The 10,825-nt window shown below is 43.1% G+C and overlaps 1 long non-coding RNA gene and 1 other non-coding gene across 2 annotated transcripts; both read right to left on the bottom strand.

Moving 5' to 3' along the window:
• Nucleotides 1-798: 798 nt before the first annotated feature.
• On the bottom strand, nt 799-3,628 carry LOC110220943 (uncharacterized). Its single transcript, XR_002327988.2, has 3 exons — nt 3,520-3,628; nt 2,105-2,156; nt 799-1,200 (listed from the first exon to the last, which is right to left on the bottom strand). It is a non-coding gene; the product is annotated as an uncharacterized LOC110220943 (long non-coding RNA).
• On the bottom strand, nt 1,737-1,939 carry LOC144456043 (small nucleolar RNA SNORA74). The gene has a single exon (XR_013484949.1). It is a non-coding gene; the product is annotated as a small nucleolar RNA SNORA74 (small nucleolar RNA).
• Nucleotides 3,629-10,825: the final 7,197 nt, after the last annotated feature.

The following is a 10,825-nucleotide window of genomic DNA, read 5'->3' as shown; positions in this document are numbered from 1 at the left end:
CAAACCACAAGACAGGGCTTGACTACTCCAAAGATCCAATGAATTGGACCCTAGCCACCCTAGATGTTCCCACTCCTCTTTGCTGCTCCATGGCAAACTGGTTGGGAAACAAGGCAGCCAGAAATACCCTCCTTCATTCTTTCTTATTGTACAGGTAAGACAGGGAGTCCTATTTTTCTATTTCTATACCTAGTGCCTAGCACAGTACTTTGGACAAAGTGCTTAATACTTTTATTATTTTCATCACTTGTATTGTCTGTTTCTCTTAAAGAAAAGGGCATTTTTTTAATGGTGTCTGAACAGGGCCCAAGCAAGTTGACTCAAGAAGACAACTTAATTATTGAACCAGCAGAGCTGGTATAAAACTTCAAAATAATTAGAAAGAGGGAGGGGTCAGGAGAGAAACAGGGCTGGTTTATTTGTGAACTCACTGATTTACTTTTTAAGACATTACTGGCAAGCTACTAACCGGAGTTGCTATTATGCAAGACTCTCCCCTTCAAGCCCTTAATTAGCTGCTCTTAAGAGGTTGTTTTCCTTTGTAGGAATCCTCAGGCATTTGACCATCTTTTTTGGTAACCCCTTGGATACAAAAGCTTTCTACTTTGGGCCATTCTCCCAGGTTTGAGTTTTTAACTTGGGAACTGGGGTTTTCTAAACCAAAACCACTGCTGTGCATGAATCAAGTGAAATCAAACGAACAGAATTCACCTTAAAATGCCCAAGAAAAGGGACCATGTGTTTCTTCACATGTCTTCACATGTTCCATATTATAAATCACCCAAACCACAAAACCAGTTTTATATATAAGGTTTTATTTAACATTTCCATGTCGTTTCAGTCACTCATTATACCAGAAAGGGAATTCTGTTTAAAATAACAATGATCAAGTCAACAGGGAGAAGCCGAGTAATTACGTTCACTTATCAAGTAGCAAATCCTATTAGATCATTTTAATTTGCATGATTAAGCCACCCAAACCCCTTAGGGAATGTATACTGACTCAGGGAACCCAACAACAGGGAGTAATTATTCTTCAGCCAGCAATGGAAAGTTCCTCCCTGTGCTGGTAGCGCCACCTTATACCCATTTTGAATCCTTCTCCCCCGCCAGGAGTTTCATGGGGACAGGTTTCTGGGCTTTTCATCTCTGTTCTTCCACTGGGGCCAAGGCCTTTTGTACTTCTGACCTCTTTGTAAGCTGCAGAAGAAAGTGAAGAGAGACAAACTTGACTTAGGCCAATTTAGTAAAACATTACACTTCAAATTCAATCCAAGCATTTGATTCAGTGGCTTCTCTGTGTCAGATGTTATGCTCGGCACTGAAGAGACAGACAAATAAAATAAAATCCATAATATAACAAAGGAAAACAATTCTATTTAGATACCATTATCACAATGTTAAAGAAGGGCCACAAACCTAAGGCAAACCCTTGTTGGGACTAAATGGATTGCTTTCCTTCTTAGTTACCTTTTGAGGGCACATGACTTTGTTTTCAATTTTGTTTATCTTATCTTTGACTTTAGGGCTCCAAAATGCAATAACGTAAAATACCTACCTTAGTAACCCCCCAGGAGGACTACCACAAATCACCTGAAAGAAGAGAGTGACTGGATCATAAGGATCACAGATTTACAGCTGGAAGGGCCCTTAGAGGTCATCCAGTCCAAACCACTCACTTTATAATGTCAGGGGACAGGGACACAGAACACCAAAGAGTGGGGAAAATAAATATACATGTGTGCACCTAGACTAGGACTAACTTCATAAAGGAAGTTAATCCACTCTCAGTGGTGCAAAGCACTATCTAAAGGCAGTCAGCCTTGGCACTAGAACAGTGCCATGTGACAAGACCTCGGTGACGACAGTGCATTTCTCTCCCAGAAATGTAACACCGTCACAGGCATGGTGTTGGCCTGGACAGCTGACAGTTACTGGGCAAAGCCTATGGAGCTTTAGTTGAGACTCTTGGGTACCACTCTTACCTGTGTCCTTCCTGTGTCAGATTTCTTTCAGAAGGCTAGCCTTCCAAATGGAAGGTTTAATGATATTTTTACCTAGCATAATTACCCCAACACCCATTCCTATACACACGGGCATTTACCTGAAATCCCTCATCATACTTCTTAAGGGGGCCACCAGCTGGCTTGATCACCCTAAGAATGAACACAGGAAAGGAAATCATTAATTTAACCTCAGGTCTTCCTCACTCTATCCCTTTAAACACTATACCCACCGACCTGCTTCTACTTGAGGATACTGAGACTGAATGAGTCCTCTGGATGGATTCAATCATCACTAAGGTTTCTTTCTAGTTCCAATTCTTACAATACTACTGCTGACTCATGGGGAACAGGTGTGGCTTGAAGCACTCTCTAAAACTGATGCTCTTGCAGATCTAAATCTTGTTACTGGGCAATGAAGGCAATGTGATGGCAGACTGGTGAGGTTATTCAAATTAGCATGGTATGAACCAGGTCCAGTGTACCATCTAGCCTTGGGCCACTGCTCTCCCAGCAGTGTAACACTAACCCAGATACAGACCAACTGGGAAGCTGCCTTACTGCTGGAACAGATGTGGGCAAAAGAGGGTCGCACACTAGTTGTGATTCTTGAATCACAGTAGGCAGAAAGACACCCATGGGGTTGTGTGCTGCCTGGTGCACTTGCCCAAAGGACCAAGGACCACCATCAAGTGTTTCTTCTATAACGAAGAACATTGCAGCTGCTGGCTCCCATAAGTATGAGGATCAGGGCATAACAGAGATCCCAGCCTCCGGTCCCAGGTTATGCACTGATCCTCACAGGCCTTCAGTTTGTGTCCCCAATCTAGATGGAGAGACTAACTCCTCCTCTCCTTAACTTCGGCTTCATGTACAGTCGGGTTCATTTGCACAGAAAAGGGAGGAGGGAGCCTAGGGACAGACAGCTGAGGATCTGATTTAATTATCACGAACCTCAGAACCTGAAAGTTAAAATCTGTATTTATTAAGCACCCGTTTTTAGAAGCGTTGGTTTCAATGGATATCGAAGACAGTTCAAAGAAGGCAAAATTCTTGCCCTGAAGGTTCTTTGATCTTTTGGGGGGGGGAATGACAGAGGATTATCAATACACCCCCAAAATTCATTATGTGGAAAATGAGAACGAGGGGGGATGGAAAGGCTCTAGCAGCTGATGAGGACTTACCACGTGGCTCTAATGTAAAGGCTCCTAAGATTTGGGGGTGGGGAGGACCCTAGAATCGGGGTTTGTTTCCACCCGTTCTCTTCAGCGCTTAATAAGAAACATAGCTCTGCTTTATGTAAAAAACGGCGGGGGGTGGTGTGGGGGAGAATGTGAGGGAAAAGGGAGCAAGCCCGGAGACTGTGGAGCCCCCGATCCCCTCGGTCTGCAGAGCCCGGGCCATGCAAGAAGGAGCCCCTACTTTCCCCGCTGCACCCTCCTCCTCTGCCTCTCAGTCCTTCCTCCCTTTAACCTTAGGCAGGCTTCTGGCTCCCCGTAAAGGAGCCATCACTTACCCCCACGTGTAGCGGAGCTCGAAAAGACATGACCTCACCGTCCGAGGCCACTGGAAAGAAAGACCGCAGTGAGGGCTGGGGAGCTCCGCCCCGGGTTCTACCGCAAAGGGCGGAGCCAACAGAGGGAGGACCCTGCGTAGGGTTCTGCAGAGGGGCGGGGCCGAGGAGTCCTGCTCTGCAGAGGGGCGGGGCCGAGCCGGCCTCTGCAGAGGGGTGGGGCCTAAGGCTCAACCCAGGAAAGCTTGCTCGTCCCCAGGGTAGAGAAGAGAGTAAAAATGCTGGGGGCGAGTCTTGGCCCTGGTGGAGGTGGGCATACATGCATGCGGGCGTGAATGCGTGTGCCTTGGTCGTGATAGAGGGAAGGCAGCAAAAACCTGGATCAGGTTCCCCACACCCCAGACTAGAAAAGAACATTGAAAAAAAGCCAAAGACTTGTGTATGTTAAAGGAAATCTCAAATTACACAGAGCCTTTCAGCTTTACTTTCTTACTGCAAGAAAAAGACGAGATCTAGTGTGCTAGAAGTCATTTAGTGACAGCCCTGACTAGTGAGCAGAGATCGGCCCCAAAGCCAGGGATATCTAGGCTCAGGTTTCACTTCTGATATATACCAGCTGCATGATGTTGGGCAAGTCACTTAAACTCTAGGGTTGTGGACAACTTTCTAAAACTATAAAGCTACAGAGAAGGTGTAGACCTGCAGTGGACAGAGGGCGTTTCCGCTTGTTATAAGAGTTCCCCTGTGAAAGCTGTGAAAGCACAGATCCAGTCTTACTATTTGCTCCTCCCTCCCCCCTCCACTGGTACGTCACCCTATCCAGTCAAAGGACACACCTTATCTCTGTCCTTGAGTCCATCCTTAGCCCTCGCCTAGGCATTTTCATCTCCTTCTTCTCCCTTTCCCTCTTTCCCCTCCTTTCTTCTTCCAGGCTAAGTGTCATTGTCTCTCAGCGGTGGATTAATGTGGACTTCTGAGATTTCTTTGGGAGAGTCCCTCCTCATCACTCTATTTTCTTTCTCTGAACTCAATTATCTTGTTCCTTTGTCCTTGTATCTGGTCTAGTTACCTTGAGGGACCATCCTGCACCAACTCAAAGTGAGCCTCTTTTCTTTCCTAGTCATAATGACATTTGTATAAGCTGCTTTTCTCACAAGAGGCAAGTTGTGCAAATAGAGACCTGGAAGGAAAGAACCTTAGGCAGTCAGGGCTTCTTGACCACGGGGTCTGTGGATGGATTTCAGAGTGCCCATGAAGTTGGATGGGAAAAAAATACATTTTTATTGTTATTTTTCTAAATCGTCATCTTTCTTGACCTCACTGTAACCTTTGACACTGCCTATCACCCTCTTCTCCTTGATACTCTATAAACTCCAGTGGTTTCCTATTACATCCAGGAGCAAATAGGAAATTCTGTTTGACATTCAAACCGCTTCATAACCTAGCCCCATCCTACCTTTCCAGTCTTCTTCACCTTACTCCTCAACCACATACTCTTCAATCTAGTGACATTGGCTTCCTAGCTATTCCACAAACACCAGACACTCCATCTCTTGGCTCTAATAATTTTCTCTGGATGTCCCCCATATCTGAAACACTCTCCCTCTTCCCCTCAAACTACTGATCTTGCTGGCTTCCTTTAAGTTCAAACTAACAACAAGCCTTCCCCTAATACCTCTTAATTCCAGTGCTTTCCCTCTTTTAATTATTTCCTAGTCATCCTTCATTAGCTTGCTTTGTATTTGTATTTGTTTGCACCGTGTCTCCTCCACTACATTGTAAATCTTGAGGGCAGGGTCTGTCTTTTGCCTCTTTCTGAATCCCCACCAATTAGCACAGTACCTAGCACAGAATAGCCACTTAATAAATGTTTATTGATTGATTGATTCTCTCTCCAGGTTTTCATAACACTACTATCCTTTGGTCCTCTTACCTGAGAGATATAATGAAAATGTTTGTTCCCATAAATTTGGAGCAAACATCTAGAGAAGTAACTAAGTGAAATGGGATACAACAGGTCTTCTCTTGTTTTGTTAGTAAGTAGTACAAAGATGAAGCTTTGCTTAGAGTACGCATGCTTAATAGGCTCATAAATATTAATTTCTCCACCTCCAAGAGGGGCTAAGATGACATTTTCTGAACATGGGATGTATGAAGAAGGAGGGATGACGTGTCAAGGAGTAATGTGTAATAGGCACACTGGAAAGTTGTACACTTTGGAGTACTCAGCCAATGATGAAACAGAGGAGGGACTTTGTGGCCAGGATTAGTGATAAATTGTCCTGGTCCACAGGACACCCGCAGTTGCAACTGTGTAATAAACTGGGCTTCTAACTTCTTCCCTCCTGAGTCCGAATGAGTTATTTCTCACATACCTAAGCCCTTCTCAGTCTCCTTTGCTGTATTTTGATCTGTCACCATAAGTATTGTATAGAACTCTCTTCTCTCCTCCCTCTATATTACTTTACTTGGTGATCTCATCAGCTCCCATGGATTCAATTATCGTCTCTATGCTGATGATTTTCAGTTCTACTTATCCAGCCCTAACCTCTCTCTTAACTTCTAGGCTAGGGGTGGGAGAGGTGGGACCTCAAGGGCACAGATAGCCCACCCGTGTTCTAGGCTTTTATCTGCAATTGCCCATTGAATGTCTCAAATTGTGTGACTGGTATACATCTTAAAATCAACATGTCCAAAACTAAACTCATTCTTTCTCCCTTTACCCCCAAACCCTCACCTCTCCCTAAATTTCCTGTTATTGCTGAGGGCACCACCATCCTCCCACTCTCTCAGGCTTACAATCTAGGAGTTATCCTCACCTCCTCACTCTCTGACCTCCCATAACTAATCTGTTGCCAGGCCTATCATTTTGCCTCATAACATCTCACATATGCCCTCTTCTCTCCTCTGACACTATCACCATCCCTTTGGTACAGGCTCTCATTATATCACTCCCACTTCACTGCAATAGCCTGCTTGCTTGTACCCCTGCCCCAAGTCTCTCCCCTCTCTAGTTCATCCTCCATTCAGAGCCAAAGTGATTTTCCCAAAGTGCAGGTCTGACCATGTCAAACCTCCCTCCCCAATAAATTCCAGTGGTTCTTTATCACCCACAGTATCAAATAAAAATCCTCTGGAATTCAAAGCCTGTGTTCCTCCACCTCCATACCTTTCCAATATTCTTATACCTTGGCTCCCCTACTCCCTCCACATACTCTGGAGCCAGTGATGTGACACTCTCTGCTGTTCCTCGAACAAGACAATCTATGTCCTGACTCCATGCATTTTTTCTGGCTCTCCTTCATACATGCTGCCTAGCTTCCCTTCTGAGTTTCCTTCAAATTTCAGTTAAAATCCTACCTTGTACAAGAAGCCTTTCCTGACCTTCCTTAATGCTAATGTTTTTCTCTGTTGATTATTTTCAATGTATCCTGTCTCTATCCAGTATATACCTTATTTATATGTGGTTGTTCACATGATGTCTCCCCCATTAGACTGTGAGCTTCTTGGGAATAGGGACTGTCTTTTGCGTTCCTTTATAACCAATGATCAGCATAGTGCCTTGCACATAGTAGATACCTAATAAATGTTTACAGACTGACTAATTCTAACTGAAATTTAGCATTCTCTCCACTTGTTTAAAAACATTATTCTGAGAAGAGTTCCATAGTCCTACCAGACTGTCAGAGGAGTCCATCACACACACACACACACACACACACACACACACACACACACACACACTCACACAATTAAGAACCCATGTTTAAGTTCAACCCTCTCATTTTACAGACCAGGAAATAGGTTCAGAGAAATTAAGAGATTTGTCCAAGGTCGACACAGATAATAATTAGATTTGCAAAGTTCTTCACATACATTTTCTCATTTCGTCTTTACAACAACCCTGTGAAGTAGATGCTATGATTATCCCTATTTTACAGTTGAGGAAACCGAGGCTTAAAAAAAATTAACTTTCAAGTCACAATGACAGTTGTGGCACTAATTCAATTCAGCCAGTCAAACATTTATTAAATGATTACTGTATGCTAGCCACTACGCTAAGTACAAAGAAAGGCAAAAAAACCCCAACAGTCTACATCCTCAGGGAGTTCACAATCTAAGGAGGAAACAGCCTAAATAATTAGGTACATACAAGATACGGGCAAAGTAACTGGAATGCTGTCTTAGAGAAGTCTCCAGAATCTGGGAGGTAGGGAAGGGGAGGGAAAACAAGGAAGGTTCCTGCAGCTGGTGGCTTTTACACTGAACCTTGAAAGGAAATCAGGGTTACCACATGGAAGAGGTGAGACTAAAGAGGTGAGAGCATTTCAGGCAGGCAAAGACAGCTAGGACAAAGATTCAGAGATGAGGGATGGAGCTATGCTGTGCTGGAGCTGGCTTGGATTGGCTTGTGGGAGCTGATTGTTAAACTTACATTTACACCTCAGAAATCAGCAAACGCTACAAATCAGCACTTGGCTATTGTTTTGTTAATTGTCTAGACTTAAGAAAATGATTGAGAAAATAACGTAGATTAAATGTAAAAGTATGTCGTGTGAACGTTTTTTTCCAGATCTGGTTGTTCAACATTTACCAGGATATATCCCTGATGTACAGTATCTTGGGCCAGGAATTATCTCAATTTGTAATCAGCTCCTTTGGGTTCCGTTTTAATCTCTCAATTTTCAGATCTATGCATCCACCACAGTCTCTCTCCTGAACTCCAGTCCTGTATCATCACCACCTGCCTTTTGGACATCTCAAATTATATATCCTATAAGTGTCCTGAACGCAACATATCTTACAAAGAACCAGTTATCTTTTCATCATACCCTCCCCTCTTTTTATTTTTTTTAAGGTTTTCAAGTAATAAGTGTGCTTTTATTCACCTGTCCCTCCCAGTATCCCCAGTTAAGCAAATTTTTAAAAACAAACAGAAAACAAATCGCTCTCTATAAAGTTCAGTAAAACAAATTCCCACATTAGCTATATCTGAACATTAATTATGGCTTTCTACCTTTTAAGTTCCTCACCTCTCTGGCAGGAGGTGAATGGCCTTGTTTCATCTTCATTCTTTTGGTATTGATGGTTTATCATCAGGTTAATCAGAATGCTAAAGTCTTTAAAAAGTTTTTTCTTCCTTAAGAACTTGAAGGCCAGCTAGGTGGTGCAGTAGATAAAGCACTGGTCCTGGATTCAGGAAGACCTGAGTTCAAATCTGGCTCCGACACAAAATACTCACTAGCTATGTGACCTCAGGCAAGTCACTTACCCCCATTGCCTAGCCCCCCCCACAAAAAAAAGAGATTTAAAGGTTTTTCTTTATAATATTATCACTGTATAAAATGTCCTCCTACTTCTGCTCACTTTATTCTGTGTCAGTTCTTAAATTTTCCTACTTTCCTCTGAAATTGTCCATTTAATTATTTCTCACAGCACAATAATATTCCATTACATTCATATGCTACAATATGTTTAGCTATTCATTCCCAATAGGTAGGTAAACCCTACCTTCTTACAAACTTACCTATTACTGTCAAGGGCACTATCATTTGCCCAGTCACTTAGGCTGACAAGCTTTTGTCATACTTGGTGTTGATCTTTTTTTTTTAGGTCCTTGGGGTCAAGTGATTCACTCAGAGTGAATCCAGTAAGTATGTACCACCTAGCTTCCCCTTGGTGTAGGCTCTTAACTTATCATTAGTCTATTACATTCCATCTATTGTCAAGTCTTGTTTCCACCATTACAACATCTCTCCTCTTTGTCCCCTCCTGTCTACTCATACAGCCATCACCCTGGCGCATACCCTATCCCTTTCCCCTTGTCTATCACAGTAGGCTCCTCACTGGTCTCTCTGCCTCCTGTCTCCTGCTCTTATCCATCCTCACTGAGCTGCCAAAGCGATCTTCCTTAAAGCACACCCCCTCTCCTCAAACTACCCAATAAGCTATAGTGGTTCCCTATTACTTCTGGGGTCAAATATAAAATCTTCTGTTTGCCCCTTAAAGGCTTTTACAACTTGGTCCCTTCCTACATTTCCAGTCTTCCTCTACTTTAACTCCCTTCTCTATATTCTAAAATTCAGCTACCTTGGCCTCCTGTACTCTTGACGTGACACTCCATCTCCCAGATGCCTTTTCCCTGGTTGTCTTCCACTCCTGGAATGCTCTCCTTAGTCATCTTTTGCCTCCTGGCTTCCCACACTGCCTTCAAAATTCAGCTCAAATCTCACATTTTACAAAAAGCCTTTTTCTATTCCCTTTCACCCTCTCAGTGGATCGAGTGCCAGGCTGGGAGTCAGGAAGACTCATCTGGCCTCAGACGCTGACTAGCTGTGTGACCCTGGGCAAGTCACTTAACTCTGCCTCAATTTTCTCATCTGTAAAATGAGCTGCAGAAAGAAATGGCAAACCACTGCAGTATCTTTGTTAAGAAAACCCCTACAGAGTCACAGAGAATAGGATATGATCGAAAAACGACTAAACAGCAAGGGTTGTTGTAAAGCTCAAATGAGATAATATTTGTAAAGTATTTAGGGACCATATAAATGTTAGCTATTATTCTACTGGGTATCTAGGTGGTGCAGTGCATAGAGTGCCAGGCCTGGAGTCTGGAAGACTTATTTTCCTGAGTTAAAATTCGGCCTCAGATACTTAATAGCTATGTGACCCTGGGCAAGTCCCTCAACTCTGTTTGCCTCAGTTTGCTCATCTGTAAAATGAGCTGGAGAACGAAATGGCAAATCACTTCAGTATCTTTGCCAAGAAAACCCCAAATGGGATCATGAAGAGTGAGATGTGACTGAAAATAACTGAACAAGGACCATCCTCTCAAACCAGTGCTAATACCTTCTCTGTAAGATTACCTTCTATTTATATCTTGTATATAAATAGTTATTTATATGTTGATCGCCCCCATTAGAATGTAAATTCCTTGAGGTTAGGGACTATGTTTTTGCCTTTCTTTGTGTGCCAGGTACCATTCTTTGACTGATTGAGGAATAGCAAATAGGCCAGAGAAGCTATATCATAGAATTCAGGCATGGAGTAAGATGTGAGAGGGCTGGACAGGTAGGCAGGGGACAGGTTGTGAAGAAGTGGAAGGAGAAAGGGAATAAGAATTTAATAAGTGGTAGGCACCGTGCTAAGTGTTTTATAAATAGTATCTCATTTGATCTTATTTGAAGAGCTTTCCATGCCAAAGAAAAGTCTTTACATTTAATACTGAGAGTAATATGGAGCCACTGAAATTTATTTATTTGGCAGGGAGAGGGCAGGATGACCTATGTGTCCACTTGGTAGTCAAGCA

The sequence above is a fragment of the Phascolarctos cinereus genome, unplaced genomic scaffold (genome assembly GCF_003287225.1).
Source record: "Phascolarctos cinereus isolate Bilbo 61053 unplaced genomic scaffold, phaCin_HiC Scaffold_2;HRSCAF=192, whole genome shotgun sequence".
NCBI classification, from domain to species: domain Eukaryota; kingdom Metazoa; phylum Chordata; class Mammalia; order Diprotodontia; family Phascolarctidae; genus Phascolarctos; species Phascolarctos cinereus.
Note: the sequence above shows the minus strand (reverse complement) of the source record. Positions and strands in the feature narration are given on the sequence as shown.